Below are 12,922 nucleotides of genomic sequence, written 5' to 3'. Positions count from 1 at the left end.
TCTTAAAAAATACCTTGGAGCAGCGAAGGAAATTAACCTTAGTTGATCTCGTAAAGGAGCCTCATGTAACAGCTGCGGGAGGACTACCTACTGCTAATGTCTGGCCGCAGGGTGATACGTTGCCGGGTGTGTATTTTTCCTCGTTACATGCTAAACCTGAATCGCATAAGCCGGACCTGCACCCTTTTACCCATAAACGACGTCGGACGTATGAGGGTAGTAGTACGGATGACGAAGACATTGACTCAGGACAGGGCGTGCGTCAAGGATCATTGGCGAACGTGCCTGAAACCGAAATCTCAAAACCGGTAGAAGCAACATTGGTTGTAGCAGCAGTAGGTGACACGGCAGAGGCGATAGCGTCACGCAGAATAACATGCAATCGGCCCCACAATCACAGCAGTCTCTAGCTGTATTGATGTCGGTCGTGGCGGGCCCGGTTGAGGAATCACAACGAGCCGACCCACGACACGACCAGCCTCTTGGTGTGTTTATGCCGAGCTTGCCTAGTGACGACGCGGTGTCGATGGCAACGGCGGGAGTGCCTACAAATAATAACAAGTAAGGCAGTGCTCGTCAACATACTGAAGCGTGCCCGGTCCCAACCCACAGCAAACAAGGCGAGGGGCGTGGTGTTGGTCAACAACCCAGTGACAACAGATTACCTCTGGCTGCAACTCCGTCTGCAACGTAGACTAGCGACACTGTACACGCACAGCTGAACATTGATGGCTTAGATCCTCCCACGTCTCCGTCTGAGGCGAGTTTCCCTCCTACAGGACAGCCGAATGTAAATGTCGCGAGGAAGAAAATACGCAGTCTGCGGTTGATGAATCTCGGATTGATGGTAACGAGGTAGGTTCTCCGTCTCAAGCTAAAATGGACTTAGAGTAAAGGCGAGTTTTCTTTGACCAGTTCGGCCGAGTCTACCTGTGCTCACGGCTCAAGCTTATATAATACTTTATTAAAAAACTAAAAACCCGCCTCGATTGTGAAAAAAGTACCTAATGTTAAGTGTTAACTCAGGTTTCGGTGTAGATAACTACGCCTTCTTCAGAACCGTCGTACATAGGACAGTGTGAGGTAGAGTGTACACCATTAAATTAAGTAGTGGTTTTGACTTTGTACGTATGTATTGTTTGTGTTTTCCTTTTCTTTTTCGTTTATAAATGTATAGCTATGGTGTTCTTTTAATCATTGACAAAGGTTTTCTTAGGCCCTTGTGGATTTTATTGTTGTTCTGAAGAAGGTGTTGTTATCTACGCCGAAACCTGGGTTAACACTTAACACTAAGTGCTTTCTTCGCAATCGAGACGGGTTTTCAGTTTTTTAATACATATTTTTAGTTTTTTTATATATTAACCAACGATTCATGACGCACTGAGATGTTGAAGATACTTATAAAATACTTTATCTAAACATCAATAAGATGACATCAGCTTTAAAAACAGCAACAATCCAACAATTTGTTTGAGTCGGAAGCAAATATTGCCCCCTAGCAGGAAGTTTCTATTCTACGCTTGTCCATCCCCAGTTTTAAGACTATCTAGAACGTGGCTCCGTGGTGAGAGGTGATGCCTGTAATTTGCTATTCTCGTCACAATCTTGGCAATGTGGATCTCGAAATACGTAGCACCCTAATGATTTCCGAAATGGAACGTCTCTTGCGCCCAGCTCCCACTACCATTCTGCGTTCATAGTCGGTCAATTTCATTCGTGCGGCCATTATCACTACACATACATTTTCACATGAACCTCCTGTGTATAAATGACGGCACTGCCCTTTTTGCCTTCTGTATACGATATTACCGCTATGTGTGTAAGTGCATATAGCTACCCCCTGACATTTGTCAGCTCAGTGTATATACAAGTTACTTCACTAAATGTGTTTGCCTGTCACGGAGGGATGCGCTGTTAGACTGCAGACTGTCGCCGCACAAGGCCATATACCCGACAGTTCGAACCACACAAACAAACGGGGCTCAATATACTACAGTTACTGACATCAGATGAAAATGGCATACACGAACAACGAGTACATTGACATGTTGCTGATGCTCGGCGAGTGCGACACGATGCCACTGAAGCAGCCATGGCGTACACCGTGAGATATTCTGCGTCCTTACTTCGGGAAACAGGCAGCTTGGTAATGCGCCGCAGTAACAGACGAAGAACTGCAAAAAGTGAAGAGACGGATGCGTTTGTTTTAGCTGCAGTACACCACGATCCTCATCTCAGCTTACGAGCCGTTGCTGCAGTCGCTGGTGTCAGTCACATCTCTGTGGCGTGTAGTGCAATGCCAAATGTTTCACCCGTACCGTCTGTCACTGACCCAGGACCTGCATGGGAACGAATTCCATGCGAGGGTTACATTCTGTGAATGGGCCACGTTCACAAATTATGGTGCAGTACATCGCCATAACGTGCACTACTGGGCCGCACACAATCCTCGGTGTGTACGACCTGTCACCTGTCAACGTAGGTGGTCTATTAATGTATGGTGTGGAATCCTTGGAGATGAAACCATCGGTCCACACTACTTCCCAGGTACACTGACAGGTGAGTTATATCGCGTGTTTATAGTCGACAGTTTGGATGGTCTCCTTGAACATATGTGTCTGGCCACGAAAGTCCATATATGGATGTAGCACGATGGTCACCCAGCCCATCCTGCGCGTGCTGTTGTGGAAGAACTAAACAACAGGTTTGCAGGAAGGCGGTTGGGCCACCATGCTCCTCATTCATGGCCCGCAAGGTCGCCCGATTTAACACCATTAAATTTCTTTTTGTGGAGATATCTAAAGGATCGTGTATATGTCACTGAGCCCACGTCCCCAGATGATCTAAAACAGCGCATCGAGGACGCATGTTTCTCCTTGACACCGGCGATGTTATATCTGGTCCGCAGATCCTTTATGAGGTGCATAGCATTGTGCATTCAGGAAAATGGACACACATTTGAACATCTCATTTCAATCAACTTCCCACCTCCAAAAAATCCATCACCCACCACACAGACATGTATTATGTACAATGTGTGGTATCTGCCCGTGAAACTTTAAAGGGTTGTGGCTCCCAAACTAAACGTGATAGCAATGTAATTTAAATTGATGTATACGCAGCTGGTGTTACTGACTCCAGTGCATGATAGAAACAACTATTGTTCCATTTAAAAAAATTGTATCTTTTTGCTGTAACTCTTTGGCCAGTAACACCATAAACTGTATTTACAGCTCCGCAGACAGTGTAACGTTTCTTGTGGTGACCAACGGCAATCGCCTTTTACTTCGTTACTTACAGAGGCAAACACATTTAGTTGGATACCCTGTATATAGAGTACTGAACCGTAGTTTTGGTACCCGCAACTCTAGAATTTGTTTTTTGGGTCATCAGTCTTCTGAATGGTTCGATATGGCCCGATACGAATTCCTCTCCTGTGCTAATCTCTTCATCTCAGAGTAGCACTTGCAACCTACGTCCTCAATTATTTGCTTGACGTATTCCAATCTCTGTCTTCCTCTACAGTTTTTGGTTCTACAGCTCCCTCTAGTACCATGGAAGTCATTCCCTCATGTCTTAGCACATGTCCTATCATCCTGTCCCTTCTCCATATCAGCATATTTCCACATATTCCCTTCATTTCCTCTCCGATTCTGCACACAACCTCCTCATTCCTTACCTTGTCAGTCCACCTAATTTTCAACATACGTCTTTGGCACCACATCTCAAATGCTTCTGTTCTCCTCTGTTCCGGTTTTCGCACAGTCCATGTTTCACTACCATACAATGCTGTACTCCAGACGCACATTCTCAGAAATTTCTTCCTCAAATTAAGGCCGATATTTGATATTAGTGGATTTCTCTTGGCCAAGAATGCCCTTTCTGCCATTGATAGTCTGCTTTTGATGTCCTCCTTGCTTCGTCCGTCACTCGTTATTTTACTGCCTACATAGCAGAGTTCCGTAACTTCATCTACTTCGTTACCATCGATCCTAATATTAAGTTTCTCGCTGGTCTCATTTCGACTGCTCCTCATTAACTTCGTCTTTCTTCAATTTACTCTAAATCCAAACTCTGTACTCATTACACTGTTAATTCCATTAAGCAGATCTTGTAATTCTTCTTCACTTTCACTCAGGACAGCAATGTTATCAGGGAATCGTATCATTGATATCCTTTCACCTTAAATTTTAATTCCACTCCTGGATTGAACAGTAGGGGTGAAGGACTACATCGTGTCTTACACCCATTTTAATACGAGCCCTTCATTCTTGGTCGTCAACTCTTATTATTCCCTCTTGGCTCTTGTACATATGGCTCTTGTACATATTCTGTATGACCGGTCTCCACCTATAGCTTACCCCTATTTTTCTCAAAATTTCTAACATCTTGTGCAATTTTACATTGTATAACGCTTTTTACAGGTCAACAACTCTATACAAGTCTCTTGATTTTTCTTCAGTCTTGCTTTCGTTATTAAACGCAACGTCAGAATTGCCTCTCTCGTGCCTTTACTTTTCCTAAAGCCAAACTAATCGTCATCTAGCGCATCCTCAATTTCCTTTCCAATCTTCGGTGTATTATTCTGGTCAGCAGCTTGGATGTATGAGCTGTTAAGCTGGTTGTGCGATAGTTCTCGCACTTGTCTGCTCTTGCCCTCTTCGGAATTGTGTGGATGATGTTTTTCCGAAAGTTAGTTAGAATGTCGCCAGACTCATACATTCTACACACCAACGTGAATAGTCGTTTTGTTGCCACTGCCCCCCAACGATTTTGCAAATTCTGATGGAATGTTATCTTTTCCTTCTGATTTATTTCATCTTAAGTTCTCCAAAGCTCTTTTAAATTCTGATTATAATACGGAGTCCCTTAGCTCTACTAAATAGTCTCGTGTCTTTTCTTCTATGACATCAGATAAATCTTCCCCCTCATAGAGGCCTTCAATGTATTCTTTCCACCTATTCCTTCTGTCGTCTGCATTTAACAGTGAAATTCGCCTTGCACTCTTAAAGTTATCACCCTTGCTTTTAATGTCAGTGAAGGTTGTTTGACTTTCCTGTATGCTGAGTCAATCTTTCCTTTTTCTATTTCTTCACATTTTTCATGCACCCATTTCATCTTAGCTTCCCTGCACTTCCTATTCATTTCATTCCTCAGTGACTTGTATTTCTGTATCCTAATTCCCCCGAAACGTTTTTGTACTTCCTTCTTTCATCGATCAGTTGAAGTTACCCATGGTTTCTTAGCAGTTACCTTCTTTGTACATATGTCTTCTTTTCAAACTTCTCTTATTGCACTTTTTAGGGATGCCCATTCCTCTGCAACTGTACTGCCTACTGAGCTATTCCTTATTGCTGTATCTACATCCTTAGAGAACGTCAAGCGTATCTCGTCATTCCTTAGTACTTCCGTATCCCACTTCTTTAAGTATTGATTGTTCCCGACTAGTGTCTTAAACTTCAGCCTATTATTCATCACTACTATATTGTGTTCTGATCTAAATCTGCTCCTGAGTACACCTTATAATCCAGTATCTGATTTCGGAATCTCTGTCTGACCATGATGTAGTCTAACTGAAATCTTCACGTATCACCCGCCCTTTTCCAAGTATACCTCCTTCTCTTTTGACCCCTGAACAGATTATTCGCTATTACTAGCTGAAATTTATTGCGGACCTCAATTACTCATTCTCCTATCTCATTTCTTATTCCAAGCCCATATTCTCCTGTAACATTTTCTTCTACTCCTTCACCTACAACTGCATTACAATCTCACATGACTATTAGATTTTTATCTCCCCGTTCGTACTGTTTTACATTTTCCACATCCTTATACATTTTCCCTATTTCTTGATCCGCAGCTTGCGACGTCGGTATGTATACTTGAAATATTGTTGCCGGTGTTGATTTGCTTTCGATTCTGATAAGAATAACCCTAACACTGAACTGTTCACAGTAACACACTCCCTGCCCTACCTTCCTATTCATAATGAATCCTACTCCCGTTATACCGTATTCTGTTGCTCTTGATGTTACACTTATTATCATCGGACCAGAATTCATGGTCTTCTGTCCACTTCATTTCACTGACCCCTGCTGTATGTAGACTGAACCTTTGCATTTCCCTTTTCAGATTTTCAAGTTTCCCTACCACGTTCAAGCTTCTGACATTCCACACCCCAACTCGCAGAATGTTATTATTTCGTTGATTACTCAATCTTTTCCTCATGGAAACATCCCCTCTACTTGGTAGTCCCCTCCAGGAGATCCAAAGGGGGGACTATATCGGAATCTTTTGTTAAACGAGGGATCATCATGAAACTTCTTCATTTACAGGCCACATGTCCTGTGGATACAAGTTATGTGTCTATAATGCAGTGGTTTTCATTGCCTTCTACATCGTCATGCTGTTGATCTTTGTTAATTTTCCAGCCTTCAGGGGTAGTTTCCCACCCCTGGGACAAGAGAGTGCTCTGAACATCTGTCCGCCCCTCCGCCCTCTTTGGCAAGGCCGTTGGCAGAATGAGGGTGATTTCTTATGCCGGAAAACTTCGGTCACCAATGCTTCATTATTAATCAAAATTTAAGAAGCGGGGGGGTTAGAACCCGGGACCCAGGACGTTTTTATTACCAATCAAAGACGGTACACCAACACCACGGCTACTAATGATTCTGTAGTATTATCATAAAATAAATGGTGTCATTTCACCTAGTTAAATTAAGAAAATCTGGTAAAATGTGCTTAAGATGGTTACGAAAGGTTTTTGTAGTTAAGTCCTTCCGAATTAGAATCCGCTGTCTTAAACATTACGCTACCGCAATCAATAAACATACCAGAACTTCTCATTTTCAAGCCAAAAAAACGTTATAAATACGTCATGTCAAGGAGAGATACTGAATACCGAGTTAGAACTCGCCAGTTTAGATGCCGGCCGCTGTGGCCGAGCGGTTCTAGACGCTCCAGTCTGGAACCTGCCTCGGGCAGGGATGTGTGTGATGTTCTTATTTTAGTTAGGTTTAAGTAGTTCTAAGTTCTAGGAGACGGATGATCTCAAATGTTAAGACTCATATTCAGAGCTATTTGAACCAGATCAGATGGAAAGGAGAACGTCTACCATCTCGTGACTAATGCAATAATTATGTCAAGTAATTTCTGAGTGAAACACATAATTTTCCTGGATAATTATCATGTTTGCTTCTCAGTTACTGACTGACACACCATTTCACGTATCTGAATGGAATTAATCTATTTGAGTAAAACACAACCTACTAAATTACGAGTAGCAAAAATGTTTTAAATTTACACTTGTTAGTAAAATTTCTGTAAGTGCTCAACATGTACGTTGTGATTCCTTTTATCAAATATATCTTATTGTAACTCTAATACCGGAATATTTAATTTTCTACGATAACGCTGGAAGCTGAAGAAGTGAATTAAAGTTTGTGCTGCGTTCCGGACTCCAACTCGGGTCTTCTTGCTTACCAGGAAGATATGCTGACCATTACACCACCATAGCATTATTTAACTTCCATTCGTGTTATATATTTTAGTATTTGTCTGCCAAGTGTTTCAGCTACACCGACACAACAAGAGTAAAGCAATTTTTGGTTCGCTTAACAGTTCCAACTTACAGTGTTAGATAATCATAATTTATTTACAGGCTTACACTATATTCCTTGCAGCTTCTAATATTTTTTTCATAAAATTGTTTATAGCGACACAGGGCTGTAAATATTTACACGAATTCATTATCTATGCAAATATTTTGCACTTTCGTGCTTTAATCAATATGAGAAGTTACTAGCCCGGAAGAATAGATGTCGCATGAGTGTGTTTCTGCCTTCCTATATACAAAACAGCTACTTCGACATCCTATCTGTCAGAAATCTTTAGTGCTCAATGATTTGGTTGAAATTGTTCAACTGCTGTTTTCACGATGTGTTGCCCGCTGGAAACATATCGTATCCAAGTTTGTTTGTAGTGGTGATATTCTAATTTAGTTTTTAGTGGCATGTGCTTCTTAGTACTGTGGCTACTGAGAACTGATCAGATATCTAAAATGTTGATCCTTAGTTTAGTTTCCATTTAGCCTTACGGTGGGTGAGAGGTTAATAACGAACTGTCTCGCTAATGATTTGCATAATGTTCTGTTTTTGCTGTATGTAATTATCTTGTCAAGGCAAGTACTTGTCATTCTCTGTCAGTCCTTGTCGTCCAGCTTGACAGACAGTGGATGCGATAGCTGCTCACATAACACGAAATAATATCCACTGCTACGCTGCGGACACTTGGGAATAGTCACTTGTTTGACTGATAGCTTAAAGATAACGCTACCAGAGATAACTCGTTTTACTTCACATGATTGTTCTTCAGAATTACCGTAGAAATGAAGCTATTTCTGTTATTCATTTCAGTCGTTCGTTACTATATTAACATTTAAAATTACATGAGAATGAGAAAACACTGAAAAATGAATTATCTTTTTCCCATGATTTCACAGTTACATACATACAGGGTGTTTGGAAATTCCGCTACAAACTTATAGGACTTCCAGAGGTGAGTGAGTATACACTTCTAATATTTTTAATAGAAACCCATGTCCGGAAGCGTCATCCAACGACGCTATAGGTCATCAAAGTTATTGGCGTCAGCGGCTGTAAATGTATGTATATACAGGCTGATTCCGTGACGATGTTTCATACTTTCTAGGATAGTGGAGAAGGATTAATGTATCGGTCTGAGGTAACGGTCTCTGTACAGGAAACGAACGAGTAGAAAGATGTGCTAAAACCGTTTTGATACCTCTGACAGTGGAATACATGTACCAGTACTGTTGTTGGTAACAATGTACAGTAGGCAGGTTTGAGATGTGGTAGCATGAACAAAAATGAGAGAATATACACTCCTGGAAATGGAAAAAAGAACACATTGACACAGGTGTGTCAGACCCACCATACTTACTCCGGACACTGCGAGAGGGCTGTACAAGCAATGATCACACGCACGGCACAGCGGACACACCAGGAACCACGGTGTTGGCCGTCGAATGGCGCTAGCTGCGCAGCATTTGTGCACCGCCGCCGTCAGTGTCAGCCAGTTTGCCGTGGCATACGGAGCTCCATCGCAGTCTTTAACACTGGTAGCATGCCGCGACAGCGTGGACGTGAACCGTATGTGCAGTTGACGGACTTTGAGCGAGGGCGTATAGTGGGCATGCGGGAGGCCGGGTGGCCGAATCGCTCAACACGTGGGGCGTGAGGTCTCCACAGTACATCGATGTTGTCGCCAGTAGTCGGCGGAAGGTGCACGTGCCCGTCGACCTGGGACCGGACTGCAGCGCCGCACGGATGCACGCCAAGACCGTAGGATCCTACGCAGTGCCGTAGGGGACCGCACCGCCACTTCCCAGCAAATTAGGGACACTGTTGCTCCTGGGGTATCGGCGAGGACCATTCGCAACCGTCTCCATGAAGCTGGGCTACGGTCCCGCACACCGTTAGGCCGTCTTCCGCTCATGCCCCAACATCGTGCAGCCCGCCTCCAGTGGTGTCGCGACAGGCGTGAATGGAGGGACGAATGGAGACGTGTCGTCTTCAGCGATGAGAGTCGCTTCTGCCTTGGTGCCAATGATGGTCGTATGCGTGTTTGGCGCCGAGCAGGTTAGCGCCACAATCAGGACTGCATACGACCGAGGCACACAGGGCCAACACCCGGCATCATGGCGTGGGGAGCGATCTCCTACACTGGCTGTACACCTCTGGTGATCGTCGAGGGGACACTGAATAGTGCACGGTACATCCAAACCGTCATCGAACCCATCGTTCTACCATCCCTAGACCGGCAAGGGAACTTGCTGTTCCAACAGGACAATGCACGTCCGCATGTATCCCGTGCCACCCAACGTGCTCTAGAAGGTGTAAGTCAACTACCCTGGCCAGCAAGATCTCCGGATCTGTTCCCCATTGAGCATGTTTGGGACTGGATGAAGCGTCGTCTCACGCGGTCTGCACGTCCAGCACGAACGCTGGTCCAACTGAGGCGCCAGGTGGAAATGGCATGGCAAGCCGTTCCACAGGACTACATCCAGCATCTCTACGATCGTCTCCATGGGAGAATAGCAGCCTGCATTGCTGCGAAAGGTGGATATACACTGTACTAGTGCCGACATTGTGCATACTCTGTTGCCTGTGTCTATGTGCCTGTGGTTCTGTCAGTGTGATCATGTGATGTATCTGACCTCAGCAATGTGTCAAAAAAGTTTCCCCTTCCTGGGACAATGAATTCACGGTGTTCTTATTTCAATTTCCAGGAGTGTATCAAATAACATCAACTCTAGAAGAGGGCTTTGAGCTCTTGTCCAATAGAGTAGATGTATTTCGTAAAAGCGTAGGTGGACAACGGCTCATAGCTCTTAAGATATGAATTTTAGAGCCCATGTTTACTGCATATTTTTTCTTGTTTCGGTCTATACTACCGCCTCTGAAAGTAGCCTACCCTACAGTCATAGCAACAGCACTAACGATACATGTATTCCATTGTCAAAGAAATCAGAACGGTTTTCACATATAACTTTCAACACGTTCGTTTCCGATCAGGGACTCTGCCCTCAAATTGATACAGTTATTGTTCTCCATCATCCTTGAAAGTTTGGAATATCACAGGATCACCCTAAATATACATACAAGTGCAGGCACCGGCGCCTGTAACTTTAACCCTCCGCAGAGTCATTGGATGACGTTTCCGAGCATATGTTCCTGCTCAAAGTATTATGTACTCACCCGCCTCTACAAGTCCTAAAAGTTGTTAACGAGTATTTCTGAATATCCTGTATACAGCGCCACTCTTGAAGAAACTGTGAATGATAGAAAGTGATATTGCAAATCATCATTGTAGCCCATGTGTAGTTATGTACTGCTTTAATTTTCAGTGCTTCAAATCACCTTACAGCATTGTGTATGCCGACGACATCACTTTGCCTAGTTACAGAACGTCGCCACCAAGGCTACGAGATAGGTGTTACAGTTCCGCTATGAACTATGAGGATTATGGTAGTAGTCTTTGTTCTGAAATCATATATTTGGCAGTATAAGAGCCACAGTACACATACGAGTAGTGAGTTCAGTTACAGTGAACGAAACAAATTTTTGGTTAATTTTCAATGCAGTCTACCATTGTATCATAAATGTCTGTTACTTTACATTGTAGTATTGAACCTAGTCCACAGGTAAAATTTCACCCATTAGATCTCTTTTCCTCACTAGTCCAGTTCACTGGTTGCAGAGTTATAACATTCGTAGCCTGCGATAGTTTTGTTTTATGACACATATTCATGGCGTATCTTTTTGGTTTAAATGTTTTGTAATTACAAATAGAAACTTGTATTTGTGTTTTAATAGCTTGATGGAGAAGGGGAAGAAAAAAGAAAGTCATCAGCATTTTCTATCAGCAAGCTTTTAAGAGAGAATGTTGAAACTTCAAACATGTTGTTATATTTTTAGACTTGTGCACTGACTAAATTGTAAACATCGTAATGGGCGTTATTATATTACTAGTTCAGTTTTCTAACTTGGAAATAGGAACTATAGATTTCAGGTTCTTAGAACCTCGGAATTCATTCACGCCTAACGATTCTGACTTCGTGTAATCGAAGACGGTAGTAGAATGAAATGGTACAGTTACATACAAGAGGAATGGATCAAAATGATATTAACAGTGGAGAAAAATACGTATATATTAGAAGCTGGTTTTAAATGTTAAGAAATGAATTTTAAGCATTAAAACTTTGAAAATCTCCATAACTATCAACAAAGTGGTCCCACAAGAACTGCTTGTCAGCTGTATAAATATATGGAGGCTGATATTTTAGATAAACTTACCCTTAACGATGAACTTCATGCAGCTTCAAACGAACTCTGGTATTGCTTTCGAAAGACTTATCTACGAATGAAAGGAGAATGAAGGCGTCTGCTGACCTTAACAAACGTACATCAAGATTTTCTATATGAGTCTAGGAGAGCAATGTGTGAGCAAAAGAAGAACCGTATGAAATCACTCCTTCCACTCATGCCACCAATATATCACGAAAACTGCGAAACTATTCCATTATAGTTGAACACATCTTTTGAAAAGTAGTTTTGCAGAAGATGCTCATGATGACATTATTTATGCCTAGAATGTTTAGAAGTAATTTTCTACTCATTTTTGACAAGTTTAATAATTCTGCAGGCCTTATAAGCACAGCTTCTACAAGGATATAAAAGGCCTGTATTTTAATATAATGGGAAATAAAAATGTATATTTTGTGACATAAAACCAATATTAATAGTAAGTTTCATGTGAAACAATTTCCTAAAATCTTCAAAAGGGAAGTGCACAAAATCGCCTACAACTTTAAATCTTATTCTACTTACCAGTAACTTTATTGGCTTAATGCAGAACTGTCGCTGGATTCAGCACGCAACAGTATTGGACGTGTCATTTTCTAAAACTCGGTAAGGGCTATACGAGGGACCAACAGAAAAAAGATTATAGGCACTAAGTTCAAAGCTTATGTAGACCAAGAATCATCCAGACTCTGTCTCTGAAATTAAGCGAGACAAACCTGACATGCTGGCAATACAAAAAAAAAAAAAAAAAAAAAAAAATAAAATAAAATAAAATAAAATAAAAATAAAAATAAAATTAAAAAAAATAAAATCTGGGTAAGACACACAAAGACAATGTACACGTACTATTTTGTGGTGGATGTGTAGATAAACATGAATTAGTCACTGGGTTTCTGTTACATAACAATGTAGCAAAATTGATCAAATGATTCAAAGCTGTTAACAAAAGAATATCTTACATTGTCCTCAGAAACTGTCGGACAAGTCATTTATCGATGTTCATGCTCTGGCAGCAGATAAAACTCATGAGGAGAGGA

This window comes from Schistocerca gregaria, chromosome 3 (assembly GCF_023897955.1).
Source record: "Schistocerca gregaria isolate iqSchGreg1 chromosome 3, iqSchGreg1.2, whole genome shotgun sequence".
NCBI classification, from domain to species: Eukaryota; Metazoa; Arthropoda; class Insecta; order Orthoptera; family Acrididae; genus Schistocerca; species Schistocerca gregaria.
This window is presented reverse-complemented; position numbering follows the sequence as displayed.